The following is a 10,655-nucleotide window of genomic DNA, read 5'->3' as shown; positions in this document are numbered from 1 at the left end:
CCACAGAGCTACGAGGTGTAACACTTGCCCGAGAAGGCCCCAGCAGGGCATGGTGGCAACAGAAGCTTTCCTGATCAAGGCACTGCATCCTGAGTTGTTCCTATTACTTCCAAGTCGATCCCAAATCTGAGTTGTACTCTTACTTCCCTAATAAACCACTTAGCTATAAAGATGGTTCATGAGCTTTGTGAGACATTGCAGCAAGTTACCTAACCCAAAGACAGGAGGGAGAGTACTGAGGGGAGAAGGAGTAGTTGATGTCAGGGATGATGGAGTGGTATAGTAGTTTGGAAAAGTTGGACATTTGATACACCTTTAACCTTTGCCTTACAGGAATCAGATTTATGCTGACCCTTATAAAAGAGATTACTCATTTAGAGGGATGGCATTCAACATACTACAAATTCTATTAGTCCTTTACTATGACATTTGCACTTCATATAAACTAAGTCTAGAATTTAGTACCCTTATTATTATTTTTTTTTAATCTGTATTACATAGTTGGCGTCACTTGGATGTATACTGTTTCCATAGGATTGATTACAGTGGCTATAATAAAGTTGGAGAATTGCCAAAGTGTTATAGCAAAATATCACAGTATCCCTGAAAGTCTTGTAGAAAGCAAATATCTCAGGCTGGGTTCTCTAGAGAACCAAAATGAGTGAAGAGAGAGAGATTTATCTCAAGGAAATGGTTCACACGGGTATAGAGGTTGGCAAGTGCCAAGTCTGTGGGTCAGGTATCAGCCTGGAGGCTTCTTCTGACTCACATAGCTGCAGGGGCTGACCAACTCAAGATCAGCAGGTCAGACAGCAGGCTGCTTGTTCTCAGGCTGCAGAGGCTGGTGAATACCAAGTTCAGCAGGTAAGCTGCTAGCTCAAGTTCCAAAAACCAGGGGTCAGATGATGATGAGCCGGGTGCAGGATTCAGAATAAAAGCCTTGCTGGAATGTCCATTTATATACTGGAGGCAAGCCACACTCCCAAGGAAAATCCCTTTCAACTGATTGGCTGCTCAAAGCAAATCCCATCATGGAGTTGATTACATCATTACATAACTGCTAAACTACTTCTTAACTGCCAAACCACCAAGAATCATGGCCCAGCCAAGTTGACAAACAACCATCATAGCAGACTACGCAAAAGTCTTTCTGTTTAATTATGCATTTAACATTGCAATGAGTTGCATAAACAGTGTTTATTGACAATATATATATACCGAGTGCCCACTATGTACTAGTATTTCTTTGGCTCCAAAGAGCAGAAAGCTAAAAACCAATAAGAAAAATCATAGAGATCAGAAAGGCTTAAAGGTCAGGAAGTTAATTCAACTTTCAAACATAAGGGTAGGCGTTAGCTTTTGTAAATAGGTAGAGCCTGCAAACTATATCATGGTAGGCTTGAAATTGTTCCTGAGAAATATGCTAGAACCTATTGTCAAATGAAAGACTTGTGAGAACTCAAAGAGAAGTAATAAATATTACAAACAGAGAGAGAATATGTTCTTTTTGAGCAAAGCTGAAGCCTTCTCAAAAGCTGACCATGGACTAGGCAACAAAGGACACCTCAATGAATTCCAAAGAATCAACTTCATACAAAATATGTTCTCTTACTGGGATTTGATCAGAGTAATTATTTGTGGGTAAAAGAAACCGTTCTTACTGATTTAAGCCAAAATGGATTCAGTTGGTACACCCACCAACCATTAGGAGGACTGAACAAGTAGACTTTAGGTTGAGTTTGTAGGAATAGCTCCAAAACCTCAGCTGAAGTGAGCTGCCAAGAGAGCTGCTATCTCTGCTCAGATCAGGAAAAGAAACAGGAAGTCACTTCCAGCAGTGCTGACTGCAGAACCAAAACCTCCTGTGTGTCTGACTCACACTAACAAACATGTCTTCCCTTTGCTCTTCCTCTCTCCCCATATAACTAAGTTCCAGATTAAAATCTTTTATGAATTGGGGGACCTAAACAACATCCTCCACACGTCTGTCAGTTTGTCGTACTGTGGTGGCTTGTGTATTGCTGTGAAACTGGAAGACATGCTACTGGTATTTCAAATACCAGCAGCAGCACCCATGGAGGGCCAATTTCAGCCAAGCTTCCAGACTAACACATACTAGAAAGAAGGACCTGGTGGTCTACTTCTGAAAAAATTAGCCTGTGAAAACCTTATGAATAGCAGTGGAACATTGTCTGGTATAGTGCTGGAAGAAGAGCTCCTCTGGTTGGAAGGCACTCAAAAGACGACTGGGGAAGAGTTGCCTCCTCAAAGTAGAGTCAACCTTAATGATGTGGATGCAGTCAAGCTTTTAGGGCCTTCATTTGCTGATGCAACACAACTCAAAATGAGAAGAAACAGCTACACATATCCGTTAATATTTGGAATGTGGAATGTACAAAGAATGGATCTAGCATAATTGAAAGTCGTCAAAAATGAAATGGAACACATAAAGATTAATATCCTAGGCATTAGTGAGCTGAAATGGACTGGTATTGGTCCTTTCAAATCAGACAAGCATATGGTATACTATGTCAGGAATGACAAATTGAAGAGGAATGGCATCATCAAAAAGAAAATTTCAAGATCTATCCTGAAGTAGAATGCTGTCAGTGATAGGCTAATATCCATATGCCTACAAAAAGACCAGTTAATTAGACTATTATTCAAATTTACACACCAACCACTAATGCCAAAAATGAGGAAATTGGAGATTTTTACCAACTTCTGCAGTCTGAAATTGATCAAATATGCAATCAAGATGTATTGATAATTACTGGTGATTGGAATGCAGAAGTTGGAAACAAAGAAGAAGGAGTAATTGGGAAATATGACCTTGTGATAGACATGACACCGGAGATGGCATGAGAGAATTTTACAAGACCAATGACTTCTTCATTGCAAATACCTTTTTTCAACAACATAAACAGCAACTATACACATGGACCTTGCCAGATGAAATACACAGGAATCAAACTGACTACATCTGTGGAAAGAGATGATGGAAAATTTCAATACTTTCAGTCAGAATAAGGTCAGAGACCTCCGCCTGCAGAACAAACCATCAATAGCTCATATGTGAGTTCAAGCTGAAGCTGAAGAAACTTAGAACAAGTCCACAAGACTCAAAGTACAACCTTGAGTATATTCCACCTGAGTTTAGAGACCATCTCAAGAATAGATTTGACTCACTAAACACTAATGACCAAAGACCAGACATGCTGTGGAATGACATCAAGGACATTAAAAGTGAAGAAAATAAGAGGCCATTAAAAAGACAGGCAAGAAATACAAAACATTACTAATGATCCACAAACACCAGAAGAGAAACTAGATAACTGGGAGCGCCTAAAAATCAAACACTTATGCTCATTGAAAGACTTCACTAAAAGAGTAAAAAGACAACCTACAGACTGGGAAAGAATTTTTGCGTATGACAAATCTAATCAGGATCTAATCTCTAAAATCTACAAGATCCTGTAAAACTTCAACAACAAAAAGACAAATAACCCAATTAAAAATGGGCAAAGGATATGAACAGACACTTCACCAAAGAAGACATTCAGGTGACTACCGGATACATGAGGAAATGCTCATGATCGTTAGTCATTAGAGTAATGCAAATCAAAACTACAAGGAGACACCATCTCACCCAAGAAAGCTAGCATTAATTCAAAAAACACAAAATAATAAATGTTGCAGATACTGTGGAGAGACTGGAACACAAACACTGCTGGTAGGATTGTAAAATGGCACAACCACTTTGGAAATCAATTTGGTGCTTCCTTAAAAAGCTAGAAATAGAAGTACCATACAATCCCTCAATCCCACTCCTTGGAATACATCCTAGAGAAATAAGAGCTGTCACACAAATAGGTATATGCACACCCATGTTCATTGCAGCGCTGTGCACTGTTCACAGTAGCAAAAAGAAGGAAACATATTATGGTATATTCACACAATGAAATACTACCCAATGATAAAGAACAATGATGAATCCACGAAACATCTCATAACATGGATGAATCTGGAAGGCATCATGCTATGTGAAATTAGTCAGTCACAAAAGGACAAATACTGTATGAGACCACTATTATAAGAACTCAAGAAAAGGTTTAAATACAGAAGAAAACATTCTTTGATGGTTGTGAGGGTGGGGAGGGAGGAAGAGAGGTATTCACTAAATAGATAGTAGACAAGAATTAGGTGAAAGGAAGGACAACACACAATACAGAGGAATCAGCACAACTGGACTAAACCAGTTTCCTGAATATAACCAAACACATCCAGGGACAGAGTAGCAGGGGTGGAGGTCTGGGAGCCATGGTTTCAGGGGACATCTAGGCCTACTGGCATAACAAAGTTTATTAAGAAAATGTTCTTCCAGAGACTATATCATTCTGAGACCAGAGGAACTAGATGGTGCCTGCCTACAGCCGATGACTGCCCTGACAGGGAGCAAAAGATAGAACCTCTGAGGGAGCAGGAGAGCAGTGGGATGCAGATCCCAAATTCTCATAAAAAGACCAGACTTAATGGTCTGACTGAGACTGGAAGGACCCCAGTGGTCATGGCCACTAGACCTTCTGTTGGCCCAGGACAGGAACCATTCCCGAAGCCAACTCTTCAGACATGGATTGGACTGGACAATGGCTTGGAGAGGGATGCTGGTGAGGAGTGAGCTTCTTAGATCAGGTGGACACTTGAGACTATGTTGGTATCTCCTGCCTGGAGGGGAGGTGAGAGGGTAGAGGGGGTTAGAAGCTGGCAAAATGGATACGAAAAGAGAGAGTGGAGGGAGGGAGCGGGCTATATCATTGGGGGAGAGTAATTGGGAGCATGTATATAAGTTTTTGTGTGAGATACTGACTTGATTTGTAAACTTTCACTTAAAGCACAGTAAAAATTATTTAAAAAAAAAAGAAGAAGAGAAAACATTCTGCATCCCACTTTGATGAGTGGCGTCTGGGGTCTTAAAAGCTAACGAGCCACCATCGAAGATGCATAAGTTGGTCCCAACCCACCTGGAGCAAAGGAGAATGAAGAACACCAAAGACACAAGGAAAATATGAGCCCAAGAGACAGAAAGGGCCACATAAACCACAGACTCCATCAGCCTGAGACCAGATGAACTACGTGGTGCCCAGCTACCACCAATGACCACCCTGGCAGGGAATAAAGCAGAGAGTCCCTGATTGAGCAGGAGGAAAGTGGGGTGCAGAACTCAAATTCTAGTAAAAAGACCAGACTTAATGGTCTGACTGAGACTGGAGGGATCCCATAAGACATGGCCCCTGGACTCTGTTAGTCCAGAACTGAAAGCATTCCTGAAGCCAACTCTTCAGACAAAGATTAGACTGAACCATAAGACATAAAATGATACTCGTGAAGAGAGTGCTTCTTAGCTCAAATGGATACATGAGACTAAATGGGCAGCTCCTGTCTGGAGGCAAGATGAGAAGGCAAAAACGGAAAAGAGCTGGTTGAATGGACATGGGAAATCTGGGGTGGAAAGGAGGAGTGTGCTGTCACATTATAGGGAGAGCAACTAGTGTCACATAATAACGTGTGTATAAATTTTTATATGAGAAACTAGAACTGTGAATTTTCACTTAAAACACAATAAAAAAATTTTTTTGAAAGAAAGAAAAGACCAGAATGAATGTCAGAAGAGGCCCCGAAATTTCCTCTTGAAAGCCCAGTAGCTAAAGCAAAAGGAAGAAATGATGAATGAAGTAAAAGAGCTGAACGGAAGATTTCAAAGGGCAGCTCGAGAAGACAAAGTGAAGTATTATAATGACACCTGCAAAGAGCTGGAGATAGAAAACCAAATGGAAAGAGCACACTTGGTGTTTCTCGAGCTGAAGGAACTGAAGAAAAAATTCAAGCCTTGAGTTGCAATAGTGAAGGATTCCCTGGGGAAAATGTTAAACAATGCAGGAAGCATCAAAAGAAGTTGGAAGAAATACACAGAATCACTGTACCAAAAAGAATTGGTTGACATTCAACCATATCAGGAGGTAGGATATGATGAAGAACCAGTGGTACTGAAGAAAGAAGTCCAAGGTGCACTGAAGGATATGGTGGAGAAAAAAAGAGACCCCAGGAATTGACAGAAAACCAATTGAGATGTTTCAAAAATGGATACAGCGCTGGAAGCGCTCACTCATCTATTCCAAGAAATTTGGAAGATAGCTACCTGGCCAATTGACTGGAAAAGATCCATATTTGTGCCCATTCCAAAGAAAGGTGATCCAACAGAATGTGGAAATTATGCAACAGTATCTTCAATATCACACACAAGTAAAATTTTGCTGAACATTATTCAACATTATTCATCAACAGCGAACTGCCAGAAATTCAAGCCATATTCAGAAAAGGACGTGGAACAAGGGATATTGTTCTTAGATGCCGTTGACTCACAGCAACCCTATATACAACAGAACGAAACACTGTCCAGTCCTGTGCCATCCTCACAATCGTTGCTACGTTGGAGCCTATTTTTGCGACCATTGTGTCAATTAATTTTGTTAAAGTTTTCCTGTTTTTCGCTAACCCTCTGTTTTACCATGAATGATGCCCTTCTCAAGGGACTGGTCCCTCCTGATAACATGTCCAAGGTACATGAGATGCAGTCTCACCATCGTTGCTTCTAATGAGCTTTCTGGCAGTACGTCTTCCAAAACAGATTTGTTCATTCTTCTGGCAGTCCATGCTACATTCAGTATTCTTCGCCAACACCATAATTCAAAGGTGTCAATTCTTCTACGGTCTTCTGTATTCATTATGAAGTGATTGAGTCAGGCACTTTAGTCCTTAAAGTAACATCTTTACTTTTTTAACACTTTAAAGAGATCTCTTTGCCCAATGCAATGCTTCGTCTGATTTCTTGATTGCGGCTTCCATGGTTGTTGATTTTGGATCCAAGCAAAATGAAATCCTTGACAACTTCAATCTTTTCTCCATTTATCATAGCATCAGATGGATCTTGGCTGAAAGCAGAGAATACCAGAAAGATGTTTACCTTGTTTTATTGATTACGCAAAGACATTTGACTGTATGAATCATAACAAATTGTGGGTAACATTGCAAAGAGTGGGAATTCCAGAACACTTGATTGTGCTCATGAGGAACCTGTACACAGAAAAAGAGGCAATTGTTCAAACAGAACAAGGGGATACTGCCTGGTTAAATGTCAGGGAAGGTGTGTGTCAGGGTCGTATCCTTTCACCATACTCAGTCTGTATGCTGAGCAAATAACACGAGAAGCTGCACTATATGAAGAAGAATGCAGCATCAGTATTGGAGGAAGACTCATTAACAACCTGCGTTATGCAGATGACACAACCTTTCTTGCTGAAAGTGAGGAGGACTTGAAGCACTTACTGATGAACATCAAAGACAACAGCCTTCCATATTGATTACACCCCAACATAAAGGAAACAAAAATCCTCACGACTAGTCCGATAAGCAACATTATGATAAACAGAGAAAAGATTGAAGTTGTCAACAGTTTCATTTTATTTGGCTCTACAATCAACGCCCATGGAAGCAGCAGTCAAGAAATCAAATGATGCAATGCATTGGACAAATCTGCTGCAAAAGACTTCTTTAAAGTGGTAAAAAGCAAAGATGTCACTTGAAGGACTAAGGTGCGCCTGACCCAAGCAAGCCATGGTGTTTTCAATCACCTCATATGCATGTGAAAGCTGGACAATGAATAAAGAAGACTGAAAAAGAATTGATGCCTTTGGATTATGGTGTTGGCGAAGAATATCGAATATACCATGGACTGCTAGAAAAACAGACAAATCTGTCTGGGAAAAGTACAGCCAGAATGTTCCTTAGAAGCAAGGATGGAGAAACTTCGTCTCACATACTTTAAACATGTTATCAGGAGGGACTAGTCCCTGGAACAGGACATCATGTTTGGTATTGTAGAGGGTTAGTGAAAAAGAGGAAGACCGTCAATGAGATGGATTGACACAGTGACTCCAACAGTGGGCTCAACCATAACAATTGTGAGGATGGCTTAGAAGTAGTGTTTCATTCTGTTGTACATAGGGTGACTATGAGTCAGATTCGCTTCAATGGCACCTAACAACAGCAACAACAAATCACATCTGGAACCCTAACTTCAGGGATATGCCACTTATCAATGATCGTCTCTTGGCTGTACATTCACCCTTATGAACCTGCTCTGCAATGAAGGACTTGTACTCTAAGTGTTTCTCCTTTATACCAAGTATGATGTTGTGATGTTGAGCTTGGGCATTAGAGGGAGCTGGAGAGCTATTGCTGGAAGGAGGCTGCTCTTCACATACTCAGGAATTAACCCAGCGTGGGTGTCTCTGGGTTATGAAAATGATCAAGTGCTTGGCTTATAACTGAAAGGTTGGAGGTTTGGGTTAATGCAGAGGTGCCTCAGAAAAAAGGCCTGGTGATGGACTTCCAAAATTTTAGCTATAGAAAATCCTATGGAGCACAGTTCTAATCTGACAGTAAATCAGAATGTACTTGATGGCAGCTGTGTTTTTTTTAACCCTCCATAATACAAGAGGAAGAAAAACAAAAGAACACACACTAGAATCAGGAAGAAGAGCCTTCTTCCAGAAGTAGCTCTCCAGCTTCCTCTGCTGGCAAAGTTCGACATCACAACATCATACTTGTACCCAGATTGCATAGTCTCTCAGTGACCTTGTGTCATGGGTTCAATTGCATTCCCCAAAAATGTGTCAACTTGGCTTGGCCAAGATTCCCAGTATTGTGTGATTGTCTACCTTTATGTCATCTGATGTGATTTTCCTATGTGTTGTAAATCCTCTCTCCATGATGTTGATGAGGTAGGATTAATGGCAGTTATGCTAATGAGAAAGGACACAATCTACAAGATTAGGTTTTGTTTTAAGTCAATCTCTTTTGAGATATAAAAGAGAGACATGGGAACCTCATACTACCAAGAAACAATAGCTAGGAAAATAGCACATCCTTTGGACCCTGGGTCCCTGCACTGAGAAGCTCCTCAACCAGAGAGGATTGATGACAAGGACCTTCCCCAGAGCCGACACAGAGAGAAAGCTTTCGCCTGGAAATGGCACCCTGAATTTGAACTTTTAGCCTCCTAGACTATGAGAGAATAAATTTTTCTTTGTTAAAGCCATCTACTTGTGGTATTTCTGTTACAGCAGCACTAGATGACTAAGACACTTGGCATCCCTGGCCTAGGCCTGGTGGCCACTTTGTTGCAGTTCCCTTGATATGGACACTGTGTGCCCCAACCCTCACACCCACAGTGACACCCAACTTCCCAACGTGCACCTGAGCAACCCTCAGGGCGCCTGCAGCCCTTGTCCTCGCAGTGTCCTGAGTCCTGGAATGCTGGATTTTGCCTCCTCATTTTTTCTGCAGCAGTGGGGTCGCCATAGGCGCTTAGATCCAGAATCCACTCCCCAGGCTCCCGTTTCAGGATCTGGGGTCAACATCTCATCCTCCTGACTGTTTGAGGGGATAGGTGGTCCTCCTGCCTACTCCTCTTCCTTCCAGGTGCTTTCTTCAGGGTCCTCACATTACTGGAGTATCTCCCTCAGGCCTTGTTCTCCCCATCCCCACTTTTAGCTCCTCTCCCAGGACCTAGAGTTTGTGCCTTTTTCTGTTCCTCCATAGCATTCTTACATTCTTATTCCCTGCCCCTCCTGAATTTTTCTCCTCCATGTCACTTTCTAATCTTTTTACCTTTGACAAAAGGACCTATTTTCTTAATCTCACTTTTTCCCAGATTGCAAAACTTTTGCCCAAGGGGCATGTGTTTTTGCACATGAATTTGCAGTGGGGAGAGTGTTCTGGGCCAGAATTGAAAGGATTTAGGTGTGAAGGGGGCTTTTTGCACTCTTGCTCTGTTACTTTGGACAACCGTGCATCTTATAGTCCCTAGAGGTTCTATTGGTAGGTGTGCACACACTGAAGTGAAAGATTTCTTGGCAGCTCCAAATCCATGTCCTTATTCCAGGATCAGCCAAGGCTAGGGTCCTCTTCCCATGACTGAGAACAGAATAAGTATCTTGGACTCCAGCACTTCACCTCCTGAGAGCTAGCATATGGTTTTCTTGGCTGTTATCTTAACAGAATCAGATCAATAGGCCTTTTCTTCTGCCATACTGCTGGGAGGGTTCGAACCACCAACATTTTTTTTTTTTTTATTGTGCTGTAAGAGAAAGTTTACAAATCAAGTTGGACTCTCATACAAAAATTTATAAACACCTTGCTATATACTCGTAATTGCTCTCTCCCTAATGAAACAGCACACTCCTTCCCTCCACTCTCTCTTGTTGTGTCCATTTCGTCAGCTTCTGACCCTCTCTACCCTCTCATCTCCCCTTCAGACAGGAGATGCCAACATAGTCTCATGTGTCTACTTGATTCAAGAGGCTCATTCTTCACCAGTATCATTTTCTATCCCATAGTCCAGTCCAACCCCTGTCTGAAGAGTTGGGTTTGGGAATGGTTTGTGTCTTGGGCTCAAACCACCAACTTTTAAGGTAGCAGTGAAATACAAACCATTTACACCACTTAGAGACCTTAAATTTGAGGTATTATTTCCTTTAATCCTTTTTCTATGCCTGTATATATTTCCCCTAAATCAATTAAAAATATATTTCAAT

The sequence above is a fragment of the Elephas maximus genome, chromosome 4, assembly GCF_024166365.1.
Source record: "Elephas maximus indicus isolate mEleMax1 chromosome 4, mEleMax1 primary haplotype, whole genome shotgun sequence".
NCBI classification, from domain to species: Eukaryota; Metazoa; Chordata; class Mammalia; order Proboscidea; family Elephantidae; genus Elephas; species Elephas maximus.
This window is presented reverse-complemented; position numbering follows the sequence as displayed.